Genomic DNA, 11,990 nt, shown 5'->3' with positions numbered 1-11,990 from the left:
TGAATGGGTAACTCTTAGGGATGTCGTTTTATTGGTTCCTATATTTTGTGTGTAAGTCGACGGTGCGTGTCTCGAGTTATAATGAAGTCGAAGGTTCACGCCTTTTAGAAATAGCGGTGAAGGCGGAGACAAGCATAATGCGTCCTTCCTTCCTTCTACTTTCTCGCTCTATGCTTCCCTTCTTTCCAACTTCCGTTTACTCTCTCTCTCTCTCTCTCTCTCTCTCTCTCTCTCTCTCTCTCTCTCTCTCTCTCTCTCTCTCTCATAGGTACTCTCTCTATGGTCTTTATCAACAGTCTTTTGAAATCATACTTACGCCGCCGCCCCGCCGCCTCCCTCTCCCTGCCCGACACGTACCGTCCTTACCTTGCCCTTCCCTCACTCGACTCGCCGCGCCTACCTACTGTCCCCATCCTGATGTCCTCTCATTCATCCTCCCCCACCCACACCCACCTCGCCCCTCCGCCGTCTAGACCCTAAATGTTACCCTTTCCCTTTCCCCCTATAGACAATTCTCTCTCTCTCTCTCTCTCTCTCTCTCTCTCTCTCTCTCTCTCTCTCTCTCTCTCTCTCTCTCTCTCTCTCTCTCTCTCTCTCTCTCTCTCTCTCTCTCTCTCTCTCTCTCTCTCTCTCTCTCTCGTACAAGCAAGCGTACACACACAGTAATTGGTATGACATCATCGCTATCACCCTCCGTTTTCACACCAAATTCTCTCTCTTTCCACACCACACACCAACACCCTTCCCTCTCCCTCTCTCGACCACCACCACCACGTCCACCGCCACCGTCACCACCACCACCACACGGCCGTCCTTCCAGCCCCTTCACGCCGACACTCACCCGCTGACCATCGCCTAACTTCCATCGGCTGCGCGGGTCACCGAGGATGATATGAAGCTGTATGCTCACGATTAAACCATGGCATTGCTAGAACAAACCAGGTTAGGCGCGTGGAACAGCCAACCGCTGGTGCCCGTAGCAGGAGTGGTTTTGGTGCACCTGTCACTCACTCCATCGCCGCTAAATCCATCACCGCGGGGAGGAAACGAGTGCAAAGTGGAGAGCAGATTGCCGAGGGCAGGCCGTGCGGACTCTCCCTCGCCTGTGTGCCAGGGTGGCTGCAAACCGCAACTTGACGGGCGAGACGAGAAGGAAATGCCGTATGTAAGGGATGATTCGCGGATTTAATCTTACCAGCGCCGATTTTTGGTCACACTTTCTGGCCTTTTCACCCGGATGGATTACAGTTACGTTACTCAAAAGATTTCGTGGTGTTATTATGGTGATGACGATGACAGATGACGATTTCTACCGCTGCACGAATGGTGATAAGAAATTAAAACTAGTCACAAGATAAGAAGCTGATGTATACGAGATAGTAGACGATAGTGAGCTTTTTTCTGGCTTTATGGCGGATAACGCTTACTTTTCACTTCACTGTACCGGACAACAAAGGCGCCATACTGCGCAGGCCCGCGCCTGCACCAAGTAACTGAGCCTCTCCAATTACTGTATGCGTCCCGCGTGGTCATGGGGACAGGTGAGCCAAGCCACAACTCCAGGAGAAGGTAGCTATACGTACTTAAATAACGCAAGACTTAAGCAAAAACATATAAAACAAAAGTGACGTATAAATGACTAACTGGACATTATATACTCGAGGATTCACTATATATTATAAGCGTAGCGTCATACACAGCGCCCGCATTACTTTGGTGTGCAGGTAACTACATCGGAGGTGAGACGCGCTTGTTAGCAAAGTTCAATGGAAAACCAATGACCCACTCCAGCTTTCACATGTCTTAAAGCTCTCCCGGCTCTTAGATGACACTCGAAATGAACGTAAGTGTTAGTATCGCTGCCAGAAACACCATAGAGGGTCTTAGAAGGGGTAATAGGAGTAGTAGCGAGTAGTAGCTATGAAATTGAAATCATTAGAATTGTCGTAAATTTAATGTTCGAGATGATAAAGATAACAACAAAATGATAATAATAATAACAGCAATAATAATAATAATAATAATAATAATAATAATAATAATAATAATAATAATAATAATAATAATAATAATAATAATAATAATAATAACAATAAAAATAAAAGTAATAGTAGATTCTAAAAACACACAAAACTTGACTAATAGAAAAAAAAAATCACGCGAACTAACAAAGGAAAAAAAAGGGCAATATATTGCTCCTGTTACGACTCTATAAAAAAGCTGAAAAGGTAAGATTCCTCGGCGCTACATCAGGTATATGAGCCAACAGGTATCGATTATATCATAAAACTGGCGCTGCCGTGGGCCGGCGGACGGAATTGAGCGGAAGGATTGTTACACCGAGGACGGCACAACACAAGAACCGAGCGACGCAACACACCGCCGTTGAGAAACACTGATAAGACGCTTCACCAAAGGAAGTAAGCAAAGAGAGAGAGAGAGAGAGAGAGAGAGAGAGAGAGAGAGAGAGAGAGAGAGAGAGAGAGAGAGAGAGAGAGAGAGAGAGAGAGAAAGAGAGAGAGAAACAAATAGAGAGACAGAGAGATAGAGAAAGAAAGAGTAACAGAACGTAACCGGCCGGAGCTGCGGACGACGCTGACGGCGAGAAGTGGATCAAGAAACCTGTGGAGAAACACTTCTAATGACCCACCGCTGAGCCTTGACTGTCTTTGTACACACATACACACACACACACACACACACACACACATACACACACACACACACACACACGCACACACACATACACACACACACATTATTGACACAAGGCCGGAGATGGCGCTGCAAGTTATCTCCTGTCAGAAGTAAAACAACCGAAGGAAAAGCTAAAGATCTCAAGCAAGTTACTTAGCCTATCTACGCTGGAAGATCTTGACGATTATTCTCGGTCAGTGGCATCAGAATTGGTGGTCGCCGAGGGAGGGGTTGGGCGTCGCCGCCCCTGCCGCCCGGATCGCCTTGAAGACCTGGAGGCGGCTTTCTCGGCGGCCGGCAATCTTCGCCCGGAGCGCCTTAGAGTCAAGAGTTTGCCGCTGAGAACGAGACATTTATGACGAATGCCACACCATGATCTATATTCTTAGCGTGATGTGACGTAGAGCATAAAGAACTAACTAAAAATACCGATCAAGCTTCTATTAAGTCAAAAACATAAATGAACTATCTGCAGATTATTTCCAGTTTTCCTTTTAATTACCCCAGGGAATTACGTAAATATATTGCTTATCGATAAAAACATTCGATAAAAAACCTCACTGATGAGCCAGGAACCCGTTTGACAGATGGGGACCGGAAGTGCACATCTGGGGACAGTACTCCACACCCACCCACACCACACCACCAGCGCTACACGACTAAATGTGTTTGCTTCTTGGACGTTGTGTATCAAAAGCGGGAGAGCAGGAGCAAGCGGCGCGGCGGTAAAGAAGGTGTGGCTTGGGGATACTGTCAATGCAATTCATTTAGAGTGACAGATGTACCCACGCCGCTAACCCTCAATATTAACCAAAAGCACCATGCCAGGAGGACATAGAGTGCACTCGTCCCCGCTTGGCCCTGGCTGCTGCTCTTCTTGTAGTTACATGATTGATTTTTTAACTCAATCTTTCTGACATGAATAAGCGATATTGTTGATAATGTCTCCTCCTCTCTCTCTCTCTCTCTCTCTCTCTCTCTCTCTCTCTCTCTCTCTCTCTCTCTCTCTCTCTCTCTCTCTCTCTCTCTCTCTCTCAATCGTAACAGTAACAGATGCAGACTTATCTGATATCCATGCATGCAGACTCGTTCGTTTCTCATCCATGACCAGCTAAATTCTTCCCTCACAATGTGTGTACGCGTCCATACGTTGATATTTTTAGTTTTCTCTTTTTCCCCCACTGCGAACAGTCGTGTCAAGCAAAGAGTACTTGTGTTATTATTTTCCCGCCTGTGATTCGCACACCATATCCCCTCTCCGCCTTGTCCCGCCACTGCTCTCCTCCCGCCCGTCCCTTCCTTCCCTCCTCACTCATTCACCCCTCTGCCGGAAAGCCGCTGCCTACGCACAGTACCTCCTAGCGATACGTGCCTGAGGGCTACTTCCAAGGCCCTTCCCTCACCACATCCCGCCGCTGTTCACCACTAATCTATGCCTAACCATCACCACTCACCGCTATCACCGGCGCTCCACCGCCCCGCACCGGGAATGCGACCAACAGACAGACCGAGGCAGCCGGAATTCAGCAGGCGAGTGAGCAATAAGAGGACAACAGTGTGTATGAAGCGCAAATGTTTGCACGCATTAGAGCGGGTGGGCGGTCTTGGGTGGCGGAAGTAATATAATGCTCGCTGCGCTCTGCTGGGCGGGGCGTATGGCTGCCTCCACGCTGCTTGGCGCGCTGGACCCCGACAAAACGCCGGATCTGGCTTCTGCTCTCTGCAAGATGGGATTGGATTCTATTATAAAGCAATGGTCAGTTTGCGGGAGCGGTGCTGATGGTTACATCTGGTAACGCATAAAAGCGGCGGCCGGAGGATATTGGCCGCACTCTCAATCTGCGTAGGTATTGTACGCGTTGTGGGACGCGCGCCATGAGCATACGCATTACACCTTTTTATAGTGCTTTAAAATGCTTTTGCAGGTTACGCTTAACTGCGGCGTTAAGGTTAGAAACACTTTGTTCTGCATCGTCCACTTTTCCACACTATGACTCATTGACTTATTGATGCTCCGTACTCAAGCTACTATTGCCTTAAATAATTCACTGCCGTGGCTTTCACGACCAAGGAATATATTTTCTCAGTATTCAGATTATAATTTCCTTCTCCAGACTGATGAAACAAAGCCAGATAAGCGCGCTTCAGCCAGAAATATCGGAGTTCACCTTAACCATTAATAACATATATAAATACTTATTTATCACCTCCATAAATACGAGAAGATGATGATTCACTAACGTTGTTTCCTTGGTAGATGATGACCCAGGTAACACTACACGACGCGCTTATAGGGTGAAAACAACTACACAACCAACAGCTACCCTGTTCAGCTTGGGTCCAGCCTTCACGCCGTGTGATGCAAAGCTTCCTTTCATGCAAGAAATTGCTCCTATACCTAAAGTGCTTCTACTGTAGTCGCTGGGATGATCCTGGCTGAGTGTATTTTAAGACGACATAAAGCAAAGACCTAATTCCTTAATGTTACTAAATATTACTCTAAAAAAATCTATGTAAAGAAATAATAAATTGATATTTTCATGGAAGAGCGCACCGCTCATCGTCTCTTCTCTTAATTTGATATTAATTGGAATCATTAAAAATTATCACCATACACTAAACTCGCAGACAATGATGGCTACTTCAGAGTATGCGTTCTTGAGAAGACACTAGCAGAATAAACCAAACAAGCTCAGATGAATGTTAGAGTGAATTATCACAAACGTGTTGACGGATAATTCTTCTTTCCGCATGTGTGAGAGCTGTGTGATTCATGCATGCCTTCTGAGGCGCGGCTGAGCACGTTCGTCGGCCTGGGACACAGAATTACTTTCTATCACTCCACCAACAATGCACGGCGCTCGCCAGGATCTTTGCCAGGATAAGGTGGAGATGAGAGGTTTGGGGGCCCTTGAGCATTACCGTCAAAGCACGTTATCATGGTGACCCAAGAGCTACCTTATGACATAATTTAGCGTGGGTACAAATGCACACTGCACGCTACCTGAAGTTCGTTTACCAGCGTTTGTCCGTCACCTTCAGTGCACGCCATTGGCTCCGGAGCCCAATTCATGTGCTGGGTGTTGAAGGAGTTGAAAGATGACATTGGGCTGAAGGAGTTGAAGCGGTATTGTTGTCCCATCGTCGTTGACATCGCAGCCATCGCCATTATGGTCAAGACGAAGACAAGAGTAAAGCGGTGGCCGAACGCAGCAGCAGTGGTTCAAGGGGCGACGTGCGGGGAAGAAAGCTCTTCGGGAGAGACTTCCCGACTTTGGCGCGTCTTGGTACAGCTACTTCACCGACGCTTCCCTTGGCGCACTTTTTCTAAAACTTATTGTGGGCTTGGTCGCGTTCACCTTCTACTCGCCTTACTTAAAGTTCATATTTTTTCAAGTTGGTAAAGTCACTACAAAAGTTCGTCACACTTTTGGCATTTCTCAGATATCACTCGGTTAAGTCACCGTGGAATATGATCGTCCCAGAATCTTTGGTATGGGGTCAGGTAGGCGTCTGCTGGCGTGGGGACACGGCTGATCTTTGGCTGAGAGCGGAAGAGATGATGAATGAGCAACTCAGCATCACATGGCGAGGCTGGCCACTGCCGCTGCTTGTGTAACCCTGCCTGGCGTGCCGCTGCTGGCTGGCCGCTGACTCACTCACCCCCGGGTGACAGTGGTGGCGGGGCAGCACTGCCTTCACTGGCAGTGGCGAGCAGGATGCGGGACTTAGTCTGTGGCGCTGTGTTGATCACCGCTGGCGGCCCTTCACCGCCAGTAGCGCCGCGTCCGGGGCCAAGAGGGCCAATCCTACACCATCACACTACTCAAGATAGATAAGTTTGATTTCGTTCGTGCCCACCATAGATGGTTCGGACCGTGGCCAACGACCAGTTTTTTACCGCACCTCCTCGGTGCCCTCTGCCAGAGAAAAGTGGCAGGCTGAGGAGGAAAGGGAATTATGACGTCTTTACCGCGGTGCCTCGCGACGCCGAGTGGGGGGGCAGGCAGGAAAAGCGTAAAAAGCCTCTCTTGAGCTAACTAATAAGGCGGGAGTCTTCTAGCATGCAGCGACGGTGCAGTTCGGAGGCCAGAAAAGCCTCAGTCGTAATTAGGGGGGTGAAAAAGGCGGACTGATTGGCGAAGAGGGCAGTGGGGCTGGAGCCTGGATGGTTCCAGCCCGACCCTATTACTCCCCCGATCCCTCCACAAGCCCCCCTCGCGCACCATCCTTGCAGCTTCCTCACTTCCCCTGCACCGCCACGCACACACGTGCACGCACGCTCCTCGCCATACAAAACCCAGGTCTTAGACGGAACCGCCTTCTCCCTCCCGGACTTTTACAAAGAGTCGACTCTGCAGTATGAATTATTCAGGATGTTGCTGCTAATATTGTGTGGCACACTGCAGGTGGGCAGGCCCCCACCCGCCGCCACACCACTACACCATCACTCCTCACGAGACACCACAGCCTCTTCATCACTCATCAGCCTAAATGAAAAGAAATCTCAAAGATAAGCCTAAACTTTACAATATCCCAGGTGACAAAGTGCATTGGCAGCAGGGAGGCTCGGCAGAGCTCCGCCTAGCGCCGCCGGCCACCAGCCACGGCGCGGGTGTGAGGGAGAGAGTCTGGCCGAACCCTCCGCCGCACACCACCACCACCACTACTACTTGCCACCACCATCACCATAATCTTTCATGGTGTACTGAGAGGTAAATACAGCTCCTGCAACACTCAGTTGTGAAATGCGTATATTAATAGAATACCATCGAAGAGTTTCTTGAGATCCCTCCACACCTTCCTTTAACACTGTACACGTCCAGCTCCTGAGACACCATTCTAACTTTTGACATTTCTTGATAAGGAGATGGGCTGCAAGGGTTTTCTAACTTGGGATGAAGGTTTCGGGGAAAGAACTTGTGGGAATGGCATCGAAGTGGTGGTGGTAGTGGTGGTGATGGTGGTGTAGTGGTGGACGCGACGGTGGGCTGCTCCCTCAGCCCCCCGAGAAGGAGATGCTCCAGCCCCTCGCATCCTCCAGCTCCAGCGCCACTATACCGCCTCTCTCCTCCGTTGCCCTCCTGTCTTGTGATGGAGACTTATTCATAGCGAGTCTGCCGTGCTGGACGCCCCTTGCATAGGTACACGGCTCTGAGGATTCACGCCTTGGGATCCATGTTAACAAGGGTCGAAATTGTATCACCGTAACTGACAGGCAACGTGACCACAGCCCATATAAACGTCTCGGGGAGTTTGGTCTGCGGGCAGTTCACATCAGCTTCCGTCTCAGCTGCCAGTGGGTAGGGCGGTCAGGAGGGAGGACTACTTTGCTTGGCGCGGGAGATGAAGATAATTGAGCATTCCAACTGAGCCGCATAGTAAAAGTCTCGGCATATATATGTACACATATGCATACATACATATGTATAACTCAAATATCTGGACTTAACTGAATCAGTTAATGCTAAATTTCACATACTTTCAGGGAGTTATACATTCAAATGACTTGAAGTAAAGCTGTTTGCTACATATACGGCTCGTACCTACATTTCTCTGCTGCCTTTGTTTTAGTCACTAACAGCCACAAAGTCAAAGTAATTTAGTGCTGTCACTGCTCTCAGCTCTTTGCATTGTGCATTTGTGAATGTGTTGATGGTGGTTTTGGCTTTGCTGTTGAGTGGCAGCGATAAGGCAGTAGTAATGCGATAGTAATAACAGCATTAGTAACTGCAACTGCTAGGATAGTAGAAGCAGAAGTAACGGCAGCAGCAGCAACAGAAGCAACAGCAGCAACAGTAACAGCAGAAACAGTAGTAGTAGTAGTAGTGGTGGTAGTATCGGTAGTAGTAGTAGTGGTGGGGGTGTTGGTGGTAGTAGCAGTAGTAGAAACATTTGTTGAAATCGTTAGTGTTATTGTTGTCCATGTTCTTATTTCTTCTACCATTGTTGTCGTCTTTCTTGCTTGTATTGTTGTTGTTAGCTTTGTTGTGATCATCATTGTCAAGTCGTCATTATTGTTGTTGGTTCTCTTCTTGTATGCATTGTTATTGTTCCTCTTGCTCTAGTCTTTTATACTGTTGTTGTTATGAGTGACGCTGCTGCAGTTGTTATCCTTGTTCTTCTTTTAGTCGGTGTTGTCGCTGGTGCTCTCCCCGCCCAGCGTTGTTGCTGCCACCTCTGCCTGGCGGTCAGCAGGAGCCAAAAGGATTACTGTGAATTTCGAGCCGAGACGAAGACAGCTGGACGGAAAATATCAGCTTTGGTAAATTGCTAATCCGTTGCGTTTGACAAATTAATTAAAGTGGGTAATTAGAAGTACAACAATAAATATATCACAGCAAAGCTCTTCCAAGGGTCGTAGAAATTTATTTTTATATTCATCATGTAAAATTTTCATAATGGAAAACACACACACACACATGTGTTTGTGTGTGTGTGTATATATATATATATATATATATATATATATATATATATATATATATATATATATATATATATATATATATATATATATATATATATATATATATATATATATATATATATATATATATATATATATATATATGTATGTATGTATGTATGTATATGAATATTCTTTATGTATAATAACTTTACAAACATGTGGCTTGAGTTTAGAGCTGCAGTAACACCTGCTGCTCCCTTGGACACACTTTCCTTGGTTCGCCTCACTCAGGTGGCGGCCACTGAGCGGACAAAGATCGCCACAGTGTGGCCGGACGCGTCTCCTTTGTGGTCAGATTTAAGTCGCGGAGTGAACCCCTCAGCGCCTTTGTCACTCTGGAGTGGAGGCGCTGCACCATCGGGAAGGTCGGACGGCGGGCGGGGCCAAGATCAACTTTCAGAGGGACTTCTACTCTGAGTAGCGCCGCCTCGGCCGTGTCCCGGAGGTCACCGTGTGACCTGCTTCAAGGCTATGCCGCTAGGGGCACACAATGCTTTGCACGATACGTATTTGAGTAATTTACAATTCCCACAAGTATGCTGCGTATCTTTGCCATGTCCCTATATCATGCATATACTAGATACTGACATGCCTGCAACCTTTTGAAAGTCACTTATTGTAATTTTGCTGGCATGTATTCGTGATGCCCTGGTATACAGTCATGAACCCCAAAGCTTTTCTTGAAGCAGCAAAACATCAGGATTTAGAGTTCGCTCAGATGTTAGCAGAACAGATAAAGTTTTATAAAAAGCCTGGATTGTCTTTATCATACAAGAGACAAATAGAACCTTCTGAACACCCGGGAGTGTGTACAGTACTTCAGGTGACCAGCCAGGTGCTGCGGCAACACACCGCCGCTTCCAACTCTCTCACTTCATATCTTCCCTATCACTTTTCTTTATTATTATTATTATTATTACTATTATTTTTATTATTATTATTATTATTATTATTATTATTATTATTATTATTATTATTATTATTATTATTATTATTATTATTATTATTATTACTATTATTACTATTATTATTATTATTATTATTATTATTATTATTATTATTATTACTATTATTATCATTATCATCATCATAATCATCAATAGTAGTAGTAGTAGTAGTAGTAGTAGTAGTAGTAGTAGTAAGAAGTAGTAGTACTGTAGTAACGGTAGTAGTACGCAATAATACTGATGATAATAATTATAATGGTAGTAATGATAATTGGTATCATTAAAATTATAATCTAAACAATAACAGAAGTAACAATAAATAATAATAATAATAATAATAATAATAATAATAATAATAATAATAATAATAATAATAATAATAATAATAATAATAATAATAATAATAATAATAATAATAATAATAATAATGGTTAACTATCATTACTATTGTTATTATAATTTTTTGTAACAACTGTTATTACCACAATTACTATGAACGCTTTTATTCTAATTAAAATTGTTTTTTTTTAGATTATTATTATTATTATTATTATTATTATTATTATTGTTATACTGTTATTATTATTATTATTATTATTATTATTATTATTATTATTATTATTATTATTATTATTATTATTATTATTATTATGATCATTATTATTATTCATTGCAATTGTTATTATTATTATTATTGTTTTATATTACATAAGTTTGCCTGGCGTGGGGCGAGTGCTGGCGTGCTGGTGACGGCCAGTAACCTTTTCACTCATTATTCCTCGGGTGAATTTATCTTATTTATTTGTTTCGAGGCTTGGGCGAGCACCGTTTGTATGCGGAGATGATAATTTGTGATAACGATGATTTTGATTGAAGTAAAATATATGAATCTTAGTATTTTCTTAAGAATGATAAAATAATATTAATACTACTATTACCACTACCCCTATTACCACCACTATTACCAATGAAATAATGATAATGTCATCCTTAGTATTATTATAAAATAATGAGTGATAGATCTTGAAATCATGAATATAGCTAATAGTATTACTTTTATTACTATTATCATTACCGTAATTATCATTATTGATTTTTTCTAGTATCACCACCACCACAACTACGACTACTACTACTACTACTACTACTAACAATAATAATAATAATAATAATAATAATAATAATAATAATAATAATAATAATGATAATAATAATAATAATAATAATAATAATAATAATAATAATAATAATAATAATAATAATAATAATAATAATAATAATAATAATAATAATAATAATAATAATAATAATAATAATAATAATAATAATAATAATAATAATAATAATAATAATAATAATAATAATAATAATAATAATAATAATAATAATAATAATAATAATAATAATAATAATAATAATAATAATAATAATAATAATAATAATAAAAATAATAATAATAATAATAATAATAATAATAATAATAATAATAATAATAATAATAATAATAATAATAATAATAATAATAATAATAATAATAATAATAATAATAATAATAATAATAATAATATTCATATTATCAATAGTAATAGTAGCAAAAAAAACCAAAACTCATTAATATAACAAAAAGATATATTACTATTAAAATTATTATAGTTATCGTTTTTACTGTAGTTATTTTCACTATCGCTATCTCCCTTAAAACGACCAATCTCATAGTAATAAAGATCACAGTCATCATCCCAGACGGGCAGACACAGACATACAGCTGATACAGTGACATGTCAGTGCTGGTAGCGGCGAAGTCACTGTGCACGCCTTGCAGACCAGACCGGTAAACACCCAACAATCGTTTACATTCCAAGAAACTCATTTTG

This window comes from Eriocheir sinensis, chromosome 14, assembly GCF_024679095.1.
Source record: "Eriocheir sinensis breed Jianghai 21 chromosome 14, ASM2467909v1, whole genome shotgun sequence".
NCBI lineage: Eukaryota > Metazoa > Arthropoda > Malacostraca > Decapoda > Varunidae > Eriocheir > Eriocheir sinensis.
Note: the sequence above shows the minus strand (reverse complement) of the source record.